The sequence below is a fragment of the Chiloscyllium plagiosum genome, unplaced genomic scaffold (genome assembly GCF_037043375.1).
Source record: "Chiloscyllium plagiosum isolate Xiang-an unplaced genomic scaffold, Cpla_swu_hap1 HiC_scaffold_22, whole genome shotgun sequence".
Taxonomy (NCBI): domain Eukaryota; kingdom Metazoa; phylum Chordata; class Chondrichthyes; order Orectolobiformes; family Hemiscylliidae; genus Chiloscyllium; species Chiloscyllium plagiosum.
In genome coordinates this window covers 9252924-9275105 of record NW_028270160.1, presented here as the reverse complement: position 1 = coordinate 9275105, position 22182 = coordinate 9252924, and the positions used below count along the sequence as shown (strand labels likewise).

The following is a 22182-nucleotide window of genomic DNA, read 5'->3' as shown; positions in this document are numbered from 1 at the left end:
CAAGATCTGAGAATATACAGATGGCTTGCTCTGAGCAATTCTCCCTCCTAATCCTTCAGTTCCTTGGCTAATTATCATTGCACTTGGAAGCAAACACATTGTGCAAATGGTTACCATTTCTACTGGGAATAGATCGAATTGGAATAGAGCTTTTAGTGCTGACAACTTGAAGAATTTCCAATATTGGCAGACCAACATCTATTAGCGTAATCTGCTCTTAATAACTGGCGAAATAGAAATAATTTAACTCACGAGATAATATTTACTGGTGTGTTCGATCCTCATTGAGAAATACACTGTGATACTACTATAGTTGAAATTTTAGCAAAGATACTCTTCTTGATATGAAAGGATTTTAATATTTAATCAGCAGACCAAAGGCTGTGTTAGTGCAGAGCTCAATAATAGGCAAAGTTCTGCCCGTTGGTGTTTAGAAATGGGTATTTTTAATGCCTTTAAACTATGTGTTTACCTTAACGGTAGTTATGGTGTAAGGCTCTGAATATTCTTAGCTCTGAATCAAAGGTGTCTGGGGTCAGGTTTTGCTCAGAGTTGAATTGATAATTGAGCTGACAATTCAGGGCAGTACTAAGGGAATGCTGCATCGTCAGCGGGGCTAGCTTTCAGATGATGCTTCATTTGCTTTCCCAAGTCACGTTTCCTACATTGTGCCAGTGCTATCACCTCATTGCCTCAAGATGCTTTGGGCAGAGCTGAGACTGTGAAAAAGTATGCCATTCTCAGCAATCCTCCCTCCTCATTCTACAGTTCCTTGGCGAACTACCATTGCAATTGGAAGCAAATGCATTATGCAAATGGTTACCATCTCCACTGGGAATAGATCTGATTGGAATAGGTTCTGGATTAGTGGTGCTGGAAGAGCACAGCAGTTCAAGCAGCATCCAAGGAGCAGCGAAATCGACATTTCGGGCAAAAGCCCTTCATCAGGAATAAAGGCAGAGAGCCTGAAAGGTGGAGAGATAAGCTAGAGGAGGGTGGCGGTGGGGAGAAAGTAGCATAGAGTACAATAGGTGAGTGGGGGAGGGGATGAAGGTGATAGGTCAGGGAGGAGAGGATGGAAAAGGAGATAGGCAGGTAGGACAAGTCCGGACAAGTCATGGGGACAGTGCTGAGCTGGAAGTTTGGAACTAGGGTGAGGTGGGGGAAGGGGAAATGAGGAAACTATTGAAGTCCACATTGATGCCCTGGGGTTGAAGTGTTCCGAGGCGGAAGATGAGGCATTCTTCCTCCAGGCATCTGGTGGTGAGGGAGCAGCGGTGAAGGAGGCCCAGGACCTCCATGTCCTCGGCAGAGTGGGAGGGGGAGTTGAAATGTTGTGCCACGGGCGGTGTAGTTGAGTGGTGCAGGTGTCCCGGAGATGTTCCCTAAAGCGCTCTGCTAGGAAGTGCCCAGTCTCCCCAATGTAGAGGAGACCGCATCGGGAGCAACGGATATAATAAATGATATTAGTGGATGTGCAGGTAAAATTTTGATGGATGTGGAAGGCTCCTTTAGGGCCTTGGATGGAGAGAAGGGAGGAGGTGTGGGCGCAGGTTTTACAATTCCTGCAGTGGAAGGGGAAGGTGCCAGGAGGGGAGGGTGGGTTGTAGGGGGGCATGGACCTGGCCAGGTAGTCACGGAGGGAACGGTCTTTGCGGAAGGCGGAAAGCGGTGGGGAGGGAAATATATCCCTGGTGGTGGGGACTTTTTGGAGGTGGCAGAAATGTTGATGGATGATTTAGTTTATGTGAAGGTTGGTAGAGTGGAAGGTGAGCACCAGGGGTGTTCTGTCCTTGTTACGGTTGGAGGGGTGGGGTCTGAGGGCGGAGGCGCGGGATGTGGATGAGATGCATTGGAGGGCATCTTTAACCATGTGGGAAGGGAAATTGCGGTCTCTAAAGAAGGAGGCCATCTGGTGTGTTCTGTGGTGGAACTGGTCCTCCTGGGAGCAGATACGGTGGAGGCGGAGGAATTGGGAATACGGGATGGCATTTTTGCAAGAGGTAGGGTGGGAAGAGGTGTAATCCAGGTAGCTGTGGGAGTCGGTGGGTTTGTAAAAAATGTCAGTGTCAAGTCGGTCGACGTTAATGGAGACGGAGAGGTCCAGGAAGGGGAGGGAGGTGTCAGAGATGGTCCAGGTAAATTTAAGGTCAGGGTGGAATGTGTTGGTGAAGTTGATGAATTGCTCAACCTCCTCGCGGGAGCACAAGGTGGCGCCAATGCAGTCATCAATGTAGCGGAGGAAGAGGTGGGGAGTGGTGCCGGTGTAATTACAGAAGATGGACTGTTCTATGTAGCCAACAAAGAGACAGGCATAGCTGGGGCCCATACGTGTGCCCATGGCTACCCCTTTGGTCTGGAGGAAGTGGGAGGATTCGAAGGAGAAATTGTTAAGAGTGAGGACCAGTTCGGCCAAACGAATGAGAGTGTCGGTGGAAGGGTACTGTTGGGAACATCTGGAGAGGAAAAAACGGAGGGCTTGGAGGCCCTGGTCATGGCGGATGGAGGTATAGAGGGATTGGCTATCCATGGTGAAGATGAGGCGTTGGGGGCCGGGGAAACGGAAGTCTTGGAGGAGGTGGAGGGTGTGGGTGGTGTCTCAAACATATGTGGGGAGTTCCTGGACTAGGGGGGATAGGACAGTGTCGAGGTAGGTAGAGATGAGTTCAGTGGGGCAGGAGCATGCTGAGACAATGGGTCAGCCAGGGTGGTCAGGCTTGTGGATCTTGGGAAGGAGGTAGAACTGGGCAGTGCAGAGTTCCCGGACTATGAGGTTGGAAGCTGTGGGTGGGAGATCTCCTGAGGTGATGAGGTTATGTATGGTCTGGGAGATGATGGTTTGGTGATGGGGGGTGGGGTCATGGTCGAGGGGGCGGTAGGAAGAGGTGTCCTCGAGTTGGCGTTTGGCTTCAGCGGTGTAGAGGTCAGGGCGCCAGACTACCACTGCGCCCCGTTTATCCGCTGGCTTGATGGTGAGGTTGGGATTGGAGCAGAGGGATTGGAGGGCTGCGCGTTGTGAGGGTGAGAGGTTGGAGTGGGGGAGGGAGATGGACAGGTTGAGGTGGTTAATGTTCCGGCGGCAGTTGGAAATGAAGAGGTCGAGGGTGGGTAATAGGCCAGCGCGGGGTGTCCAGGCGGATGCAGTGTGTTGGAGGTGGGCGAAGGGGTCCTCGGAAGGTGGGCGAGGATTGTGAAGGTAAGCTCGGAGGCGGAGGCGGTGGAAGAAGTGTTCGACGTCATGGCGTTTATTAAATTCATTGGTGCGTGGATGGAGGGGGATGAAGGTGAGTACTTTGCTGAGGACTGATCGTTCGTCCTCAGTGAGGGGGAGGTCTGGAGGGATGGTGAAAACTCGGCAGGGCTGGGAGCTGGGATCTGGTGTGGGTGTGGAGCTGGGAGTGGGGACAGAACCAGTAACTGGAGTGGGTATGATGGTGGGGGGAATGGGGGTGGAGTCATGAGCAGGGGTGGTGTTCCCCTCAGGGTTCTGGGGGCCGGGAATGGTAACAATGGGATCTGTGGGGGGCGTGTCAGCGGAATGCAGGTGAGTGGCGTTGGTGGGGGCGGAAGTGGTGGTGACCATGGCAGTAGGGGTGGCGGAAGTCACTGAGCATGTGGCATCAGCGATGATGTGAGGGGCAGAAGTGATGTCACGTGTGATGCATGAGGAATTGTGAGCGGCGGAAGTGGTTGTGGGGGTGGCCATGATGGGGGCAGAAGTGACATCATCAACCAGCGTGGGAGTGGCAGCTGCACCAGCCGCATGGCTAATGGCATCGGGGTAGTTTCCGAGGCCAGGAGAATCTTCTGGAATGTTTGAGGAGTGCTGGTTATGGAGGTGGATAGATAAAAGTTTGTTGTACTTACAGTTTTTGATGTTTGAGATGGAGTTGAAATGCTGTTGTTGAGAGTCTGAATTCTCCTGAGGATGTTGTCCAGAGTGGGTCCTTTGCAATTCTGAGAGAGTGTGGCCCTCAGCTGAGGCAGGGCTGACTGTAGAGAGGTTAGGTGCCGGCGCATTGCTGCGAGCGTGGAGCGGAGGATCTTGAAGGAGAACCTAATTGGAATAGGGTTTTAGTGCTGACAATGAAAACTACTTTAGTCTAATGGAGGCAGAAAACCCTGGTAATACTCAGCCGATTGGGAAACTTGACAGAGTGTGAACTTTAGAGTTGCCCAAGTAAGGGAATTCGATGAGGAGGGGAGGGAAATCTTTCCTTTTACTAACTGTCAGTCTCGAGGATAGCGTATGGTATATGAGAAGGGACAGAGTCATTGGATTCAGTAACCTGCCCTGTCTACTGTCTGGGTTGAGAATTACAAATACTGACAACCCCCCAGAGAAAGAAACTCCTCCTTGCATCCACATTAAATGGGAGACCCCTTGATTTTGAAACTGTGTCCCCTAGTTCAGCAATTTCTAATGATGGGGAATAGACCTGGTCAGCCGATATGACTTGCTGATCTACCCCAGTCAAGTACCCTCAGAATCTTTGATTTGATTGTCACATGTACTGAGATACAGTGAAAACTATTGTTTTGTGTGCTAGCCAGTTAAATCATACCTTACATTAATACATCAGGTTTTGAGTTATAAGGAGAGGCTGGCACTTCTTTCAGTGGAGCGTTAGGAGGTTGAGGGATGTCCTTATAGAAGTTTATAAGATCATGAGGGGTAAAGATAAGGTGAACGGCAGGTGTCTTTTCCCTAGAGTGGGGAATTTTAGGGGGCATACGTTTAAGGTGAGAGGAGAAAGATTTAAAAAAGACACGAGGGGTAATTTCTTTACACTGAGGGTAGTTCATGTGTGGAATGAACTTGCAGAGGAAGTGGTGGATGTGGGTACAGTTACAATGTTTAAAAGATATTTGGATAAGTACATGAATAAGAACTGTGTGGAGGCATATGGTCTAAGCCCAGGCAGGTGGGACTAGTTTAGCTTGGGATAATGACTAGCATAAACTAGTTGGAGTGAAGAGTCTGTTTCTGTGCTGTGTGACTATGACTGGTAAAGAAAAGCCAGGGAACTATAGACCAGTGAGCCTGACATCGGTGGTGGGCAAGTTGTTGGAGGGAATCCTGAGGGACATGATTTGCATGTATTTGGAAAGGCAAGGACTGGTTACGGATGGTCAACATGGCTTTGTGCATGGGACATCATGTCTCATGAACTTGACTGAATTTTTGAAGAAGTGACAAGAGGATTGATGAGGGCAGAAAGGTGGATGTGATCTATATGGAGTTCAGTAAGGCGTTCGACAAGGTTCCTTGAGGTAGATTGGTTAGCAAGGTTAGATCTCATGGAATACAGGGAGGACTAGCCATTTGGATACAGAACTGACTCAAAGGTAGAAGACAGAGGGTGGTGGTGGAGCGTTGTTTTTCAGACTGGAGGTCTGTGACCATTGGAGTGCCACAAGGATCGGTGCTGGGTCCACTGCTTTTCATCATTAATATACAGAGGAACCTCGATTATTTGAAGGACACAGGTGGGGAATATTTCATTTGGTTAATCGAATTCCGGATAATCGAATGCTGGACAACATAGTTTAGCCGAGCGTCGGGACCTTGTGATCTTGCCAGGTAATCTGAAATTGGGATAATCAAATGCCAGACAATTGAGGTTCCTCTGTAAATGATTTGGATGTGAACATAGGAGGTTTAGTTAGTAAGTTTGCAGATGACACCAAAGTTGGAGGTGTAGTGGACAGCGAAGAAGGTTACCTCAGTGTACCCTTAGGTACAGCTGTAGCATGACCTCCCAACTCCTGTACTCAATATTCTGACCAATAAAGGAAAGCATACCAATCTCCTTCTTCACTATCCTAGCTACCTGTGATTCTACTTTCAAGGGGCTCTGAAACTGCACTCCAAGGTCTCTTTGTTCAGCAACACTCCCTTTCAGACCTGACCATTAAGTGTATAAGTCCTGCTAAGTTTTGCTTTCCCAAAATGCAGCACATTGCATTTATCTAAATTAAATTCCATTTGCCACTTCTCAGCCCATTGGCCCATCTGATCAGGATTCTGTTATAATCTGAGGTAACCTTCTTCGCTGTCCACTACACTTCATATTTTGGTGTCATCCGCAAACTTACTAACTCTACCTCTTATGCTCACATCCAAGGTGGGATAGTGAAGAAGGCATTTGGTATGCTTTCCTTTATTGGTCAGAGTATTGAGTGTAGGATTTGAGAGGTCATGTTGCAGCTGTACAAAACATTGGTTAGGCCATTTTTGGAATATTATGTGCAGTTCTGGTCTCCTTCCTATCAGAGGGATGTTGTGAAACCTGAAAGGGTTTAGAAAAGATTTACAAGGATGTTGCCAGGGTTGGAGGATTTGAGCTATAGGGAGAGGCTGAACAGACTGGGGCTGTTTTCCCTGGAGTGTCGGAGGCTGAGAGGTGACCTTATAGAGGTTTATAAAATCATGAAGGGCATGGATAGGATAAATAGACAAAGTCTTTTTCCTGGGTTCGGGGATTCCAGAACTAGAGGGCATAGGTTTCAGGTGCGAGGGGAAAGATATAAAAGAGACCTAAGGGGCAACATTTTCATGCAGAGGGTGGTACGTGTATGGAATGAGCTGCCAGAGGAAGTGATGGAGGCTGATACAATTACAACAGTTAAAAGGCATCTGGATGGGTATATGAATAGAAAGAGTTTGGAGGAATATAGGCCAAGTGGTGGCAAATGGGACTAGATTAATTTAGGATATCTGATCGGCATGGATGAGTTGGACCGAAGGGCCTGTTTCCGTGCTATTCATCTCTATGGCTCTATGACTGTATCAGTGTAATGGAGCAACATGCAGAATATAGTGTTACAGCCACAGAGAAGGTGCAGTGAAAGATCAACTCTCATGCATGAGAGGTCCATTCAGAAGTCTGATAACGGCAGGGAAGCAGCCATTCTCGAATCCGTCGGCATATGTTTTCAAACGTTTGTATCGTCTACCCAACGGAAGAGAGTGGAAGACAGTATAACTGGGTGGGAGGGGTCTTTGATGATGTTGGCTGCTTTCCCGAGGCAGTGGGATGTATAGATGGAGTCAGTGGGCGGCACGGTGGCACAGTGGTTAGCACTGCTGCCTCATAGCGGCAGAGACCTGGGTTCAATTCCCACCTCAGGCAACTGTCCGTGTGGAGTTTGCACATTCTCCCCATGTCTGCGTGGGTTTCCTCCGGGTGCTCCGGTTTCCTCCCACAGCCCAAAGATGTGCAGGTTAGGTGAATTGGCCATGCTAAATTGCTTCTAGTGTTAGGTGAAGGGTAAATGTAGGGGAACGGGTCTGGGTGGGTTGCTTTTCGGAGGGTCAGTGTGGACTTGTTGGGCTGAAGGGCCTGTTTCCACAGTGTATGTAATCTAATCTAATCAATGGATGAAAGGCTGGTTTGTGTGATGGACTGGACTATGTACACAATATGCTAATTTCTTCATGGGCTTACGCAGAGCAACTGCCATTGAATCTGATTGTTTCCATAAGGTTAATATTCACTTTTCTAAATTCAATGGGCATGAACCCAATCTTTTTAATCTTTCTTCATAAAACAATCCCTAAATCCCATGAATCAGTTGAGGGAGCCTTCTCTGAGCTGGTTCCAATGGAAGTGCATCATGTCTGAAATAGGAACCATGACTGTACACAGTACTCCAGGTGCAGTCTGACCAATACCCTGCAGCATTAGTTATAAGAGGATTTCCTTAATTATTCGCCATCAAAGGGAACTGAGGTGGAGAGTGTTGGGACTGTCAAGTTGCTAGGAGTGATAATAACCAATAGTCAAGAAGGCACATTAATGCTACTTCTTCCTCAGGCGGCTCAGGAAATTTGGCATGTCCATAAGGATCCTCACCAACTCCTAAAGATGCATCATTGACAGCATACTGTCCGGGTGCATAATGACATGGTACAGCAACCGCTCTGCCCAGGACTGTACGAAACGACAGAAGGTGGTGTACATAGCCCAGACCATCATGGAAGCCAACCTTCCATCTGGGGACTCCATTTACACTTCCCGTTGCCATGGAAAGGCTGCCAACATCATTGAAGACCCCTCCCACCCCGGCGATGCTCTCTTCCAACCTCTTCCATCAAGAGAAGATACAGAAGTTTGAACACACGCAACAATAAGGGCAAGTACAGCTACTTCCCTGCCAATGATGAGAATGCTGCGTGGACTCTCAAAGTTCAAATAATGTGCACCTCCTGTGCAGTTGTAACCTTGTACACTTCGCTCTGTCTAAAGACCCTATGATCTGTATGTCCTTGTTTGCTATGATCTGCCTGTAAGACAAAGCTTTGCACTGCATTTAGGTGCATGTGACTACAGTGAAAGTTTCCCCATCTCCTCTGATGCTGCTCAACCTGCTGTGCTTTTCCTACTCCACTCTTTATCCAGTACAATAAATCAAATAAAATCAGATGGAAGGGCAGGAGCAATATGGCACTGTGATTGAGAATAACCCATGATCCTATTGAATGGCAGAGCAGGCTCAAAGGGCCAAATGACCTATTTCTACTCCTAGTTTCTGCGATTTGATTCCTTCTTGTGATAAAAGGCAACATTTCATTTCCTTTTCTATTTATTTGCTGGACACACTCACTAACCCTTTGTGATCTATGTACATGATCGGCCAGATCCTTCTGTACTGCCACATTCTGTCATCCCTCTCTACTTAAATAAGATCTGCTTTTCTATTCTTACTGTCAAAGAGTGAAATGCCAGTGGAGAGTAAATTTTCTGTTATTTTTGCATACCACACTACAACTGCCAAATCTTTGCCCACTCTCTAGGCATTTGCAAACTCTCTCACTCCTACTCAGAACTTACTTTCCTGCCCATGTTTACATTATCAGGATAATCAAAATATGCGTGAGGATTGTGTTTCTATTTTAAATGCTATTGCAACCCCACTCATTTTCCACCCTTTCGATTGAGAGTCATCCTAGGGACATTCCAGGGACACTAGGTAGCCTTGGGCCCGCGTTTGTGTGTGTGTCTGGGTCTGTGTGTCTGCGTCTGTGTGTGTGTGAATGTGTGTGTATCTGTGTGTGTGTCTGTCTGCGCATGTGTGTGTCTGTGTGTATGTCTGCATGTGTGTGTGTCTGTGTGTGTGTCTGTCTGCGCATGTGTGTGTGTCTGCCTCTGTGTGTGTGTGTGTCTGTCTGTCTGCGCATGTGTGTGTGTCTGCATCTGTGTGTGTGTGTGTGTGTATCTGTGTGTGTGTCTGTCTGCGCATGTGTGTGTGTGTCTGCATGTGTGTGTGTCTGCATGTGTGTGTGTGTTGGGGGGGAAATTTGTGTGCAGGAATCTTGTTACTGAACCTGTTCCAGTCACCAAACCAGTGTCCATGTGCACGTTATGCAGCAGTTTTACTGAAATCAGAGGCATGAGCTCTGATTACTTCCCTCATCAAAAGCATCAGATAATTATGGTGCAGAGAATGTTTTTTAAAAAAATGTGGGTTAAGGATCCTATGCAATTATTATCATCAATAAAAAAACGAGGTCCCTCACAGACCCACTCTCAGGATGAGTCTATAAATGGCTGCACAGGCTGATGGGGCTACCCCAGGATCTGTTACATTGGGGGTCAGGTGGTGGTCACGGGAAGGGGTTGGGTGGGGAGTGAGTGTGGCAGCGCGTTCCTTTCCCTGTCCCCCCCGGCTTCTGCTTTTTCCCGACGGTGAGTGTCCAGGCGCTGCACGCCTTCCTGGATGCTCCTCCTTTACTTTGGATGGTCTCAGGTCTGTGATTCCCAGGTGTCTGTGGGAATGCCGCGCTTCCCCAGTGAGGTCCTGAGGGTAGCACTGAAGCACTTCCTCTGTCCGCTTGGGGCTTGCCTGCAATTAACATAGACACAACGTACAGACCTTGATAGTAAGGAGTAAATCAGGCAGATTGCTAGGTATCTGTTTCAGAATGAGATAACTCTTCGGGAATCAGGTATCACAACGTCAGCCATGGCTCAGTTGGTTATAAACTTGCTTTTGTCCTGAAAAGTTGAAGGTTTACGTCCAACAACAGAGATTTGAACACAAAATGTAATACTGCAACACTGGGGGATTGCTGTACTATCAGAAATGGGGGTTTCAATTGACATGTGAAACTGAAGGCACCCTGAAACAGGTATAAAATACCCAATTGTATGATTTTAAGGGTGAGTGAAGGAGTCCATCCTGGCCAATATTCACCCCTTGAAAATCACTGGGACAGATCATCCGGACTTGCTGTGCACGAATTGTCTTCTGGCTTTCTCCATATTATGGCAGTGGCTGCATTACAAAGAAATTTCATATTAATGCAATCTATCTTTGAAGAAAAGGTTGACAACACCTTATCCCCTGAAACGTTCCTGCTAGCAATACCCTGTTCCTTTGACAAAGCAATTTCTTACAAATGGCTCTGCAGTACTTTGACTCCACTATGTAGCATCATAGAGCTGTGCAGCACAGAAACAGACCATTCAGTGCAACTTGTCCATGCCGATCAGATATCCTAACCTAATCTAATCCCATTTGTCAACATTTGGCCTACATCCCTCTAACCCTTCCCATTCATATATCCATCGAGATGCCTTTTAAATGTTGTAATTGTACCAGCCTCCACCACTTCCTTTGGCAGTTCATTCCATACGTGCAAAAGTTGCCACTTAGATTCCTTGTAAATCTTTTCCCTCTCACCCTAAACTTATGCCCTCTAGTTTTGGAGTCCCCCAACCCAGCGAAAAGCCTTGTCTATTTACTCTATTCATGCTCCTACTAATTTTATAAACCTCCACAAAGTCACCCCTGAGCCTGCGACACTCCATGGAAAACAGCCCCAGCCTCTCCCTGTAACTCCAACCCTCCAACCCTGGCAATAATACAGGAAGATAAACCAATAAGAAAAAGCCCACAGTTCTAGCTCCCCTCACTATTCCGATCTACATGTGAGATCTGATCAGGTGTCCAACTCCTAATGTCCCTTGGCAACAATCACACATTCCTTCATCACCCATTAAGGTAGGGAGGTAACCATTCCATAGAAATATCCAGTCAATACATTTACTGTGCTGGCTGTTAGCTATTCATAAATGAAGAAGGTCTTTTAGCTCATTCTTAGTCACCAGCCATGAAAACTCCATTTTCCCATGATCACATCTAGTTTCGCAAATATTTTTTTTTGCCTCACTATTCTACTTGGAAAGTATATTCCACTCACTCTCTCTCCTTCTGTGAAGGGACTTTCTGATATCAGACCTGAAGTCTCTTGTCCCTATTCTCACTGCTTTATTCATTGCAGATGTACCATTGCCACATCACTTCCAAACGTCCCCACCTTGGGAAAACCATTTCTCGAGTTTCAGGCAGAGAAGCTTATATCTCATTAGCTTTCCTTCTAATCCATTCCTGTCACACTCAGGATTAGCCTCGTGTCTCTCTTTGACACAAGTAATCAACTTAAAGAGGGAGATTTACCACTAACTAGCCCTTTTACAAGTCAAAATATTAGAAAAGTTCAAACTAATTTCAGGGTCAGCCTTGTTGAAATGGGTACCAAGAGCTAACAGATGTGATTATACAGCAAGGTTCCCTGAAGGTAAATCTATTACTTTTAATGGCTTTCTTGTGTTCACCATGGTGAAATGCCTCAACACTACACTGTCTTACTGATAATTCTAAGCGTAAGAAGTGATTACTCCTTGACATGCATTTAATTGCAGCATGAATTGAGACAAAGTGTTGATGCAGGTTAAAGAGAGCTGTATATTTTATCCAACTAGGTTGAGTTGGAGCGCTTACCCAGTGAAATATTGTTAAAATCTAAAGTGTTCCGGTTTCTGGCTTTCCTTGTGTGTATCTTGATGAACACACACGAAAAAATGTAAATTAAAAAAATACATTTAGTTTGAACCATCTGTTAGCTTTCTCTACCCAATTCACCAAAGCTGGCCTTGAAATTAATTAAAACCCTTATAATAATTTAACTTGTAAAAGCTGAGATAATTGCAAACCTCCCCATTTAAGATAATTACTTTTCCTGTGCTAAAGTGCCTGGGTACTTATTGCCAACTGAAACTTAACTACATAAAACATTTTTTCAACCCTGTCCCAGGCATTCATTGGCCCATTTTGGATTTATTTATGACTAACCCTGACTGGTCATTGAGTTACTCCCTCACACATGTTTCGTGAAATTGCAATAGGAACTAGCTGCTGCCTTTCCAGTTTCTTTAAATTTAAAAATTAAATCCAGCAGTAAATGTGACATAGAGTCAACATAGCTCTGAGGGAAACCATTCAGACCACTGAGTCCAGAGTTGTAGATCTCTGCAGTCAGTTCCATTTCCCCTATTCTATCCCCATATCTTTGTAACTGTTGGGTAGTTATTTTAATTTCAAAAATATACTTTATCATAAAAATCTTGATATACATGGCCACTAAAGCATTGGAAGAAAGTGAGGACTGCAGATACTGGAGATCAGAGCTGAAAATGTGTTGCTGGAAAAGCGCAGCAGGTCAGGCATTATCCAAGGAACAGGAGAATCGACGTTTCGGGCATGAGTCCTTCTTCAGGAATCCTAAAGCGTTGAGTTCTGTACAGTCTTTACATACGGTGAACAAAGCAAACCCAAGGCATTTCTTACTTATAAAAGACTATCTACGTACTTTGGAGGCACTGGGAGGGTCTGATAGCTGAATGGACTCACTTGAAATGGCTGCAGGGGGCAAGACACTGTCACACATCTCCTTCCGGGATATGCCTTTGCAAAAGAAGTCTGTAGAAAGATGTAGTATGTGGTGATCGGAATGAGATCATCCAGGTGGACTTCAGAGAATATGAGTTCCCTGTTTGGGGCTGTTAACCTGGTCCAATCAGGGGGCCCTGGCTGACAGATAGCAGCAGGAGGGTCAGGGGTTCTGCTCACTCTAGGAGCTGGCTCTGAGCGAGCTGGGTCAGTGTCATGTTATATGCATGCATAAGTAAAGGCTGACTTGCTGAGGGGATATTGGATTTTGTGGAGTTATGTCACAGCAGTTTTCGTTGAGGTTCATCCCGAGTATTTCTGTGACCTGAGATTCTGTGCTCGTTCCATGGGACACACACCGAGACAAAGATCGATTGCATCTGTAAGACCATCAACTCGGTGAAAGAAGCCCTGTGGACTGCCCGAAACGTGTTGGTCTTCCACAGCAAGAAGATGATCTCGACTAAATGTTGCAGACTGGCACATTCCAAGGTCTGGGACTACGTGCTGTGGGACGGACTAAAGCCTGGAGCAGCTGCCGCCCAGGCGTGGTGGGGAAAGACCCACTGTCTGAAGTCTTTCTGCAAATTATAACAAGGATCCATTCAGTTGTCAGAATGTCTATTTGCCTCAAACAAATGTGAAGAGAGTCCTGAAAGTAAGAAATGTCTTTGGATTTTTTGCAACCGCAGGGAATGTCAGATTCCAAAGTTTGTTTTACTTGATATTGCAAAGACAGTGCAGAACTCCTTGAGCACCTCTGCATAGACATAAAGATTTTTTTACAATCAAGTATATTATTGCAAAAAAAAATTTATTAAGCATCTGGTGCCCATCTAATTTCCTTTTGAAATGATCAATTCTCTCTGCTTCATTAGTACGTTGGAAACCATTCAGAGGTGGTTTTCCAGATGAACTTCTAGAATGAGCAGGTTAGTGGTCTACAGTTACAGAAAAGGCCCATCGAGTCTATGACCATAGAAAACAACTTCCTAGTTATTCTAATTCCATTTTCTAACGTCGGACCCATAGCATTGTCTGAGCCGACCTGGATGGATGCACGCATAGCATCCTCCCCTGGCATTGCCTTTTAGATCTTTGCCCCATCAGCCAGAGATACCTGGTTCATATTTTTTGTCTGTTTGAGAAAATCAGCTTGATGGAGTTGTCACATTTCACACAACTTGATCAGTTCATCAGCATCCTTACTAATTCTGGGCTGACGGATAGATTCAAGCACAATCTCTGACTTTTCTCTGTGCCTATTTGACCTATGTGTATGCGATCTAGCAGATATTGATGTTGTGTCATAGAGATGTACAGCATGGAAACAGACCCTTCGATCCAACTCGGCCATGCTGACCAGATAGCCCAACCCAATCTACTCCCACCTGCCAGCATCCGGCCCATATCCCTCCAAACCCTTCCTATTCATATACCCATCCAAATGTCTTTTAAATGTTGCAATTGTACCAGCCTCCACCACTTCCTCAGGCAGCTCATTCCATACACGTACCACCCTCTGTGTGAAAATGTTGCCCCTTAGGTCTCTTTTATATCTTTCCCCTCACATCCAAAACCTATGCCCTCTAGTTCTGGACTCCCCCACCCCAGGGAAAAGACTTTGTCTATTTATCCTATCCATATCCCTCACAATTTTGTAAACCTCTATATGGTCACCCCTCAGCCACCGTGCTCCAGGGAAAACAGCCCCAGCCCGTTCAGCCTCTCCCTTTGGCTGAAATCCTCCAACCCTGGCAACATCCTTGTAAATCTTTTCTGAACCCTTTCAAGTTTCACAATTTTTTTTTGATAGGAAGGAAAACAGAATTACACATAATATTCCAACAGTGGCCTAATGAATGTCCTGTACAGCTGCAACATGACCCAACTCCTGGACTCAATACTCTGACCAATAAAGGAAAGCATACCAGACGCCTTCACTATCCTATCTACCTGCAACTCCACTTTCAAGCAGCTATGAACCTGCACTCCAAGATCTCTTTGTTCAGCAACACTCCCTAGGACCTTACCATTAAGTGTATAAGTCTTACTAAGATTTGCTTTCCCAAAATGCAGCACCTCACATTTATCTGAATTAAATTCCATCTGCCACTTCTCAGCCCATTGGCCCATCTGATCAAGATCCTGTTGTAATCTGAGGTAACCTTCTTCGCTGTCCACTACACCTCCAATTTTGGTGTCATCTGCAAACTTACTAACTGTACCTCTTATGCTCACATCCAAATCATTTATATAAATCACAAAAAGTAGAGGACCCAGCACTGATCCTTTTGGCACTCCACTGGTCATAGGCCTCCAGTCTGAAAAACAACCCTCCACCACCACCCTCTAACTTCTACCTTTGAGCCAGTTCTGAATCCAAATGGCCAGTTCTCCCTGTATTCCTTGAGTTCTAACCTTGCTAACCAGTCTCCCATGGGGATCCTTGTCGAACGCCTTACTGAAGTCCATATAGATCACATCTACCGCTCTGTCCTCATCAATCCTCTTTGTTACTTCTTTAAAAAATTCAATCAAGTTTGTGAGACATGATTTCCCACGCAAAGCCATGTTGACTATCCCTAATCAGTCCTTGCCTTTCCAAATACATGTAAATCCTGTCCCTCAGGATTCCCTCCAACAACTTGCCCACCACCGACATCAGGCTCACTGGTCTATAGTTCCCTAGCTTGTCCTTACCACCCTTCTTAAACAGTGGCACCACGTTAGCCAACCTCCAGGCTTCCGACACCTCAACAGTGACTATCGATGATACAAATATCTCAACAAGAGGCCCAGCAATCACTTCTCCAGCTGTGGAATTACCACTTATTCACCTTTGAAGATCCTGGAGACTCTTAGTTCACCTCTGTATGACCAGAGAAAGAGTATGCTAGCTTAGGGACCTGTTGGATGTGTGTAGGCCAGTGATCTTTATCAGCCTTTGCAGCTGGTCTGCAGCTGACAGAGTTTGGTGAATCTGCTCTGTTTAGCCGTGACTGAAATACATGAGATCAATGTTGAGATCTGGAATCTCTGCTGTCATGATGATTGGATGAATTGTAATAAAAATCAATGCATGCTGGTAGACCAGAAATAGAAGACCCTGCTGTTTCAAGGAAGTAAAAGTTTTCACATATCTGTTCCTATGAGCTGTATTGACATTGAAGCCAATACAAAGGATGCCAGTCCAATTGTAAGCAGTTGGCTTATTGCTTATGTGGACTGCATCCTATTACAGCAATTTCCTGAGAACATCTCTTGTGAGATGCAGAAAGGGATAACATTTGTACTTGCACCAGTGACAGACTTGGCACCGTGTGCATGCTGTACTTTTATTTTTGCTACACCGCTCAGATCAAAGTATTCACCTGTTTCTGATGTCTGTAAACTGTGCCATTGTAGATACCTCTTTGACTTCATTGAAATGTACGTGTGCCAAGGACGTAGCTCTGGCATGGCTCCTTGTTCATTTCTCTTCAGATGTACCATGCAGCATTGTTGGACTTTTGGATTCTCTGGGCAGTTCCGACAGATGTCTTGAAGTTATTTGCCTATGATTTACATTGTTATTCTGTCACAGGTTTTGAATAGATCTCAACTGGCCACCTGATATTGAAGGGATGAACATTAATGGGATACAATATGAAGTGGCAGTGGATAAACACCTTCCCTGGTGGTCCAGTGGATAAGATTCAGCACTTTAACCATTGCAGCCTGAGTTCAGTTCCTGACCATGGAATGAGAGCTTATTTTTAGGGCACCATGGTGGCTCATTGGTTAGCACTGCTACCTCACAGCGCTAGGGGCCTGGGTTCAAATCCAGCCTCGGGCAGCTGTCTGTGTGGAGTTTGCACATTCTCTCTGTGTCAGCATGGGTTTCCTCCAGGTGGTCTGGTTTCCTCCCACAGTCCAAACATGTGCAGGTTAGGTGGGTTGGCCATCCTATAGTGCCCAGGGATGGACAGACTGGGTGGATTAGTTAGGGTAGGGGGGTGGCTGGGTCTGTGTGGGATGCTCTTCAGAGGGTCAGTGCAGGGTTTGATGGCTTTTTCCACACTGTAAGACACTGAGAAACAACAACAACAAACACAGCACTGTCGACTTCGCAACATCTCCCTCAATAACGTCTAGGGGCTTGTGTCAAAACTATCTCTTACACTAATTCAGCAACAGGTTGACATAACCACACTCACAAAGTCTGCCTTTATAGGCAATATCCCAGACATCAATATCACCGCCATACCTGGGCACACCCTGTCTCATTCTGTACATGCTGTGCTGGGTTCTCAAGTTTCTTCAGTGGGACCTCCTGTGGAAGGGCATCCAGCTAAAGGGAAGGTGGATGGAGACTGTGCTGCTGCTGTTGGCGCTCTGGCATCTACCTTTGTCCCCAGAGTAAAGTAGGAAAGTGCTCCATCCCATGGTGCAAGCTGATAGCTGAGATATCCAACTGGTTGTGAGTGAAGGTTCACTAGCTGAAAGGCCATCCAAGAAGCTGACAGTTAGCTGGTTATCAGTGAAAGCTCTCTCTGACTAAAGAAACACTTTGAACACCAGCCTGTTGCAGGGGATACCCCCAGTTCACAAATAGTTCTGCCCATATCTCCTTTGGGTAGATTTGCTGCCACTAATCCCCCTTGTTAATAATAGTCTAGGAACTTCTACACTTATGATAAGGTCCTGGGGAGTGTTGCTAAACTAAGGGACCTTATAGGGCAGGCTCTTTGAAAGTAGAGTCACAGGTACACAGGGTAGTGAAGAAGGCATTTGGTATGATTGCCTTTATTGGTCAGTGCATTGAGTACAGGGGTTAGGAGGTCATGTTACGGGTGTACAATACATTGGTTCGGCCACTTTTGGAATACAGAGGAATCTCGATTATCCGAAAGACACGGGCAGTGAGTATTTTGTTCGGTTAATTGGATTCCAGATAATCGAATGCTGGATAACACAGTTGAGCCAAGCATCGGGACCTTGTGATATTGCTGGATAATTCGATATTCGGATAATCAAATGCTGGATAATTGAGGTTCCTCTGTACTGTGTTCAATTCTGGTCTCCCTGCTATAGGAAGGATGTTGTGAAACTTGAAAGGGTTCAGAAAAGATTTATAAGAATGTTGCCAGGGTTAGAGGGTTTGAAATGTAGGGAGAAGCTGAATAGGCTGGGGTGGTTTTCCCTGGAGGCTGAGGGGTGACCTGATAGAGACTTATAAAGTCATGAGGGGCACGGATAGAGTGAATAGACAAGGTCTTTTCCCTACTTTGGGAGAGTCCAAATCAAGAGGGCATAGGTTTAAGGTGAGAGGGGAAAGATTTAAAAGGGGAAAGTGAGGACTGCAGATGCTGGAGATCAGAGTCGGGAGTGTGGTGCTGGAAAAACACAGTCGGTCAGGCAGCATCCGAGGAGCAGGAGAATCAACGTTTCGGCCCAAAGTCCTTCATCAGGAACCTAAGGGGCAATGTTTTCACACAGAGGGTGACGCGTGTAAGGAATGAGCTGCCAGAGGAAGTGGCGGTGGTGGATGTAATTACAACATATAAAAGGCATCTGGATGGGTATTTGAAAAGGAAGAGTTTAGAGGGATATGGGCCAAATGCTGGCAAGTAGGAATAGATTAATTTAGGATATCTGGTCAGCATGGATGCATTGAACCAAAGGGTCTGTTTCCGTACTGTAGATCTCTATGACTTTATGCCTATATGACTCTGCTGCTACTGACCGTTAGTGGGAGCGGCAAGGAATGTTGAAGCTGGTGGATGAGGTGCCAATTTGAAGATTTTCCAATTGCCATTATCTACAGTTAGGTGGAGGACTTAATTTTAACTAACTTAATGTCACACAGAGAGGAACATGAATGTGCAAGCAGAACATGAAATCCTTGAAAGTGTAAAATGACCAAGATGTGGTTGCTTGTGGATAATTTTCTGGGAGTCCAAAGTTCAGTGAAATATGTGGCTGATTTTCAGAATTGTGGGAGCACATGCCAAGTAGGTTGAACATTATTCCCAAGATATTCTATGCCAATGAATCCAAAGCAGTGGAGATTGGCTTTGGAAGGAGTACAACATAGATTTTCAACAATGATCTCTGGAATTTGGGGTTAAGTTATGAAGCAAGATTACACCAGTTTGGCCTGCTTTCTCTCGAATTCTCTGATTGAAGTCTCTAAGATATTAACAGGAAAAGAAAGGGTAGATAAAGATAGGCTATTTCCACTGGTTGGGGATTCTAGAACTAGGGGGCAGGGTCTGAGCATTAGAGCCACACCATTCAGGAGGGCTGTTAGGAAGTACTTCTACACACAAAAATTGGGACAGGTTTGGAACTCTCTTCCACCAATGGCAGTAGATGCTTGATCACTTGTTAATTCTAAATCTAAGATCAATACACTTTTGTTAAGCAAAGGTATTAAGAGATATGGGCCAAAGGCTAGTCTATGGAATTAGGCTGTAGACCATCCATCACCTCATGGAATGATGGAACAGGCTTGAGGGGCTGAATGGCCTACTCCTGTTCCTGTGATGCCCTATACTTCCCAGAATGTGTTCCCATGAATGAACCTCCCCAATGACCCTGAACAATCTGATATAATTATACCTGAAGTTGAAATGAAGGTTAACTATGACAGTGCATTTATGTCCATCACTCACCACATCTGGATTGTAACCACTATATAATTTAAAGTTATAAAAAATCAGAACTGCCATGGTTTTGCACTTTTAAAAGAGCTGGGTTAACAGTACAGGAGCCTTGTTGCTTATGTATGAACTGGTTGTCTAGTTTCTGGTAGTCAGCAGCAATCGTGGGTGTTCATTTCTTTCTAATGATTTAGGATTAACAACTACAAGCAGAACTTTCTGCTGAAGGCCACATTGAGTTTTTTGGAAGGCTTGTCGCCAAGGTTGATTTCGTTTGGTGAATTTGATAAGATGGGAGGCTGAACATTAATAGGGTGAGTTGGGGTATTGACATGGTGTTTAACAATCAATAACCCCTGGGAGAAGGTGAGGACTGCAGATTCTGGAGAGCCAGAGTTAAAAAGTGTGGCGCTGGAAAACACAGCCGATCAGGCAGCATCCGAGGAGCAGGTGACGTTTCGGACGTAAGCCCTGATTTTTCGATTTTGACTCTCTCTTCGAATCAATAACCCCTGTCAATTGGCAACTTGAGAATCACCATTCCATTTATGAAAAGCATAAAAGATGGCGCTCATTACTCCGGATGTTAGAATTGTCACCTGGCTCGGCCACACGACTTGCCGTAGATCGTGGCACTTGGACTCCTAAAAGGTTCCATCTGGTGTTTAAAAACGGTACTGCAATTACCATGGCTGCTTGAAACACGACTGCGCAATGCCACTGTGAAGGCTTGAGATTTTTAAATTTTGTCATCAAAACCAGGGGAATTAGAAGCTGTGAATCTGAAGTTTATTGTGAAAACTTAATTGTGCCTTGAACGTACCAGATTGGCAGGAAATCTGCTACCTGGTTTGGCCTATCTGTGATTCCAGCCCTTCATCAATCTGGTTAACTCTTAACTGCCCTCTAATGTGGCCTGACCCACCCAAAATGGGGCCATCAGTATGGTCCATCACCACCTTCTGACAGGCAATCAATACAGGCCTTACCAGTGACAGCTTCAGCCTCAGAATAAACAACTTTCAAAATAAAACTCAATGTCCTAATTTAAATAGAACATCATATCATTTACCAACAGTTGATATCATAATGCCATTTATTTGCATTAACAATTGAACTTATCAATAAATTGACAGTAAATAAGGCAGTTGTTCAAAACCTAAATAAGAGGTAATTTGAATTCTGCAATTTGAATTACTAGGATGAGCTGACAATAGTTATTAAATCCAAACTTTGTATGACATTGCGAACATTACCAAAGGAGACATCACAGAGAAATCTATAATCTATAATGACTTGTCCTCATCATTCAGCCACGGTTGAAGGGAAACAGGTAGATCTGGTTAATGTCTCTTGTATCAATTGAACTTCCACTGGCTTTCAGAACAGCTCAAGTTAACCTGTCTGACTTTGTTATCTTTTACTGACAGACCCAGCTGTTACAGAGAAAGTCCAAATCGTTCATCATATTAGTGGGTCTGTAATTAGTAGAATGAACATGGTAATGTGCAGCCTTTGTTTGATAGCTGGTGCAGTCCATAGATCATGCCATTGACACTGACGTTGCTGCCTGGAGGGAACATGGATGTACAAAAACACTGAAGTTGCTGATAACTTTATTAACTTGCAGTACTCATGTCTGGCGCACAGTTACATTTGCTGATTACATTGGTGACATTAAGCAGGTCATGCTGAGCAATGTGCATTGGCTCCTGGTCATTTTTCCTAGGTTTAAGGTCTTGGAGCTTGCGATAATGATCTTACCCTTTGTGTAATTATCAGACATCCATAGATGGGATTTGATGCCCAGCTGGTCGGCATTTTCAAACCCTAGGGGCTGAAAGCGAAAACCAATTTTAATTGGAGCAACTTGCAACCTCTGTTGAATCCCAGGATGGGTTTAACTGGACCTAATCCATCAGAAGACAAAGTGTTAAACTCAAGTGGGATAGGCAGAGATCTGACATAATCTTCGGACATTTAATTTTTGGAAGGCAAGTTCTTCAAAACTATAAGCTCCTTCATGTTCGTCTCCCTATGCCCCATCATTGTAGCTGAGCCTCAAACATTCACAGCCTCACACACTGGAATTACATTCATTTAACGGCTCACCTTGACAAAGCACTCTCCAGCTTCAGATGTTTTACATTGCCTGTCTACTCAAGATGCCTTCACTGAGCTGTTTTCAACCTCCTCCTAGCTCAGTAACCTTTTCCATCTCTCCTCCTCTCATGAAGTACCGTGTGGAGTTTGTTCATTCTCCCCATCTCTGCGTGTGTTTCCCGGGGGGGTGCTCCGGTTTCCTCCCACAATCCATAGATGGGTGAATTGGCCACGCTAAGTGTCCATAGTGTCTGGGGATATGCAGGCTAGGTAAATGCGGGATTATGGGGATTGGGTGGGGGGAGCTGAATCTGGGTGAGAATTTTTTCAGAGGGTCAGCGCAAACTCAATAGGCCGAATGGTTCCTTTCCACACTGTAGGGATTCTATGTTTCTGTAATTCTATTCTATGATTCTAAATAATATTGATTATGTTACTGTATTTTTATGTTTAATGTGTTTTTATGGAGATCATGATTTGGAGATGCTGGTGTTGGACTGGGGTGGATAAAGTTAAAAATCACACAACACCAGGTTATAGTCCAACAGGTTTATTTGGAAGCACTAGCTTTCAGAGCGCTGCTCCTTCATCAGGTCGTTGTGAAGTAGGACCAGAATTTATAGCAAAAGATTACAGTGTCCTGCAACTGAAATAATAAACCTAGTTCAGTTAATCAGCAGCGCTCCGAAAGCTA

General features: G+C 45.2%; 1 protein-coding gene across 2 annotated transcripts in view; it reads left to right on the top strand.

Annotated features, from left to right (window-relative positions):
- hpse2 (heparanase 2) overlaps positions 1–22182 on the top strand; it is a 305905-nt gene that overhangs the window by 155049 nt on the left and 128674 nt on the right. The window lies entirely within an intron of this gene.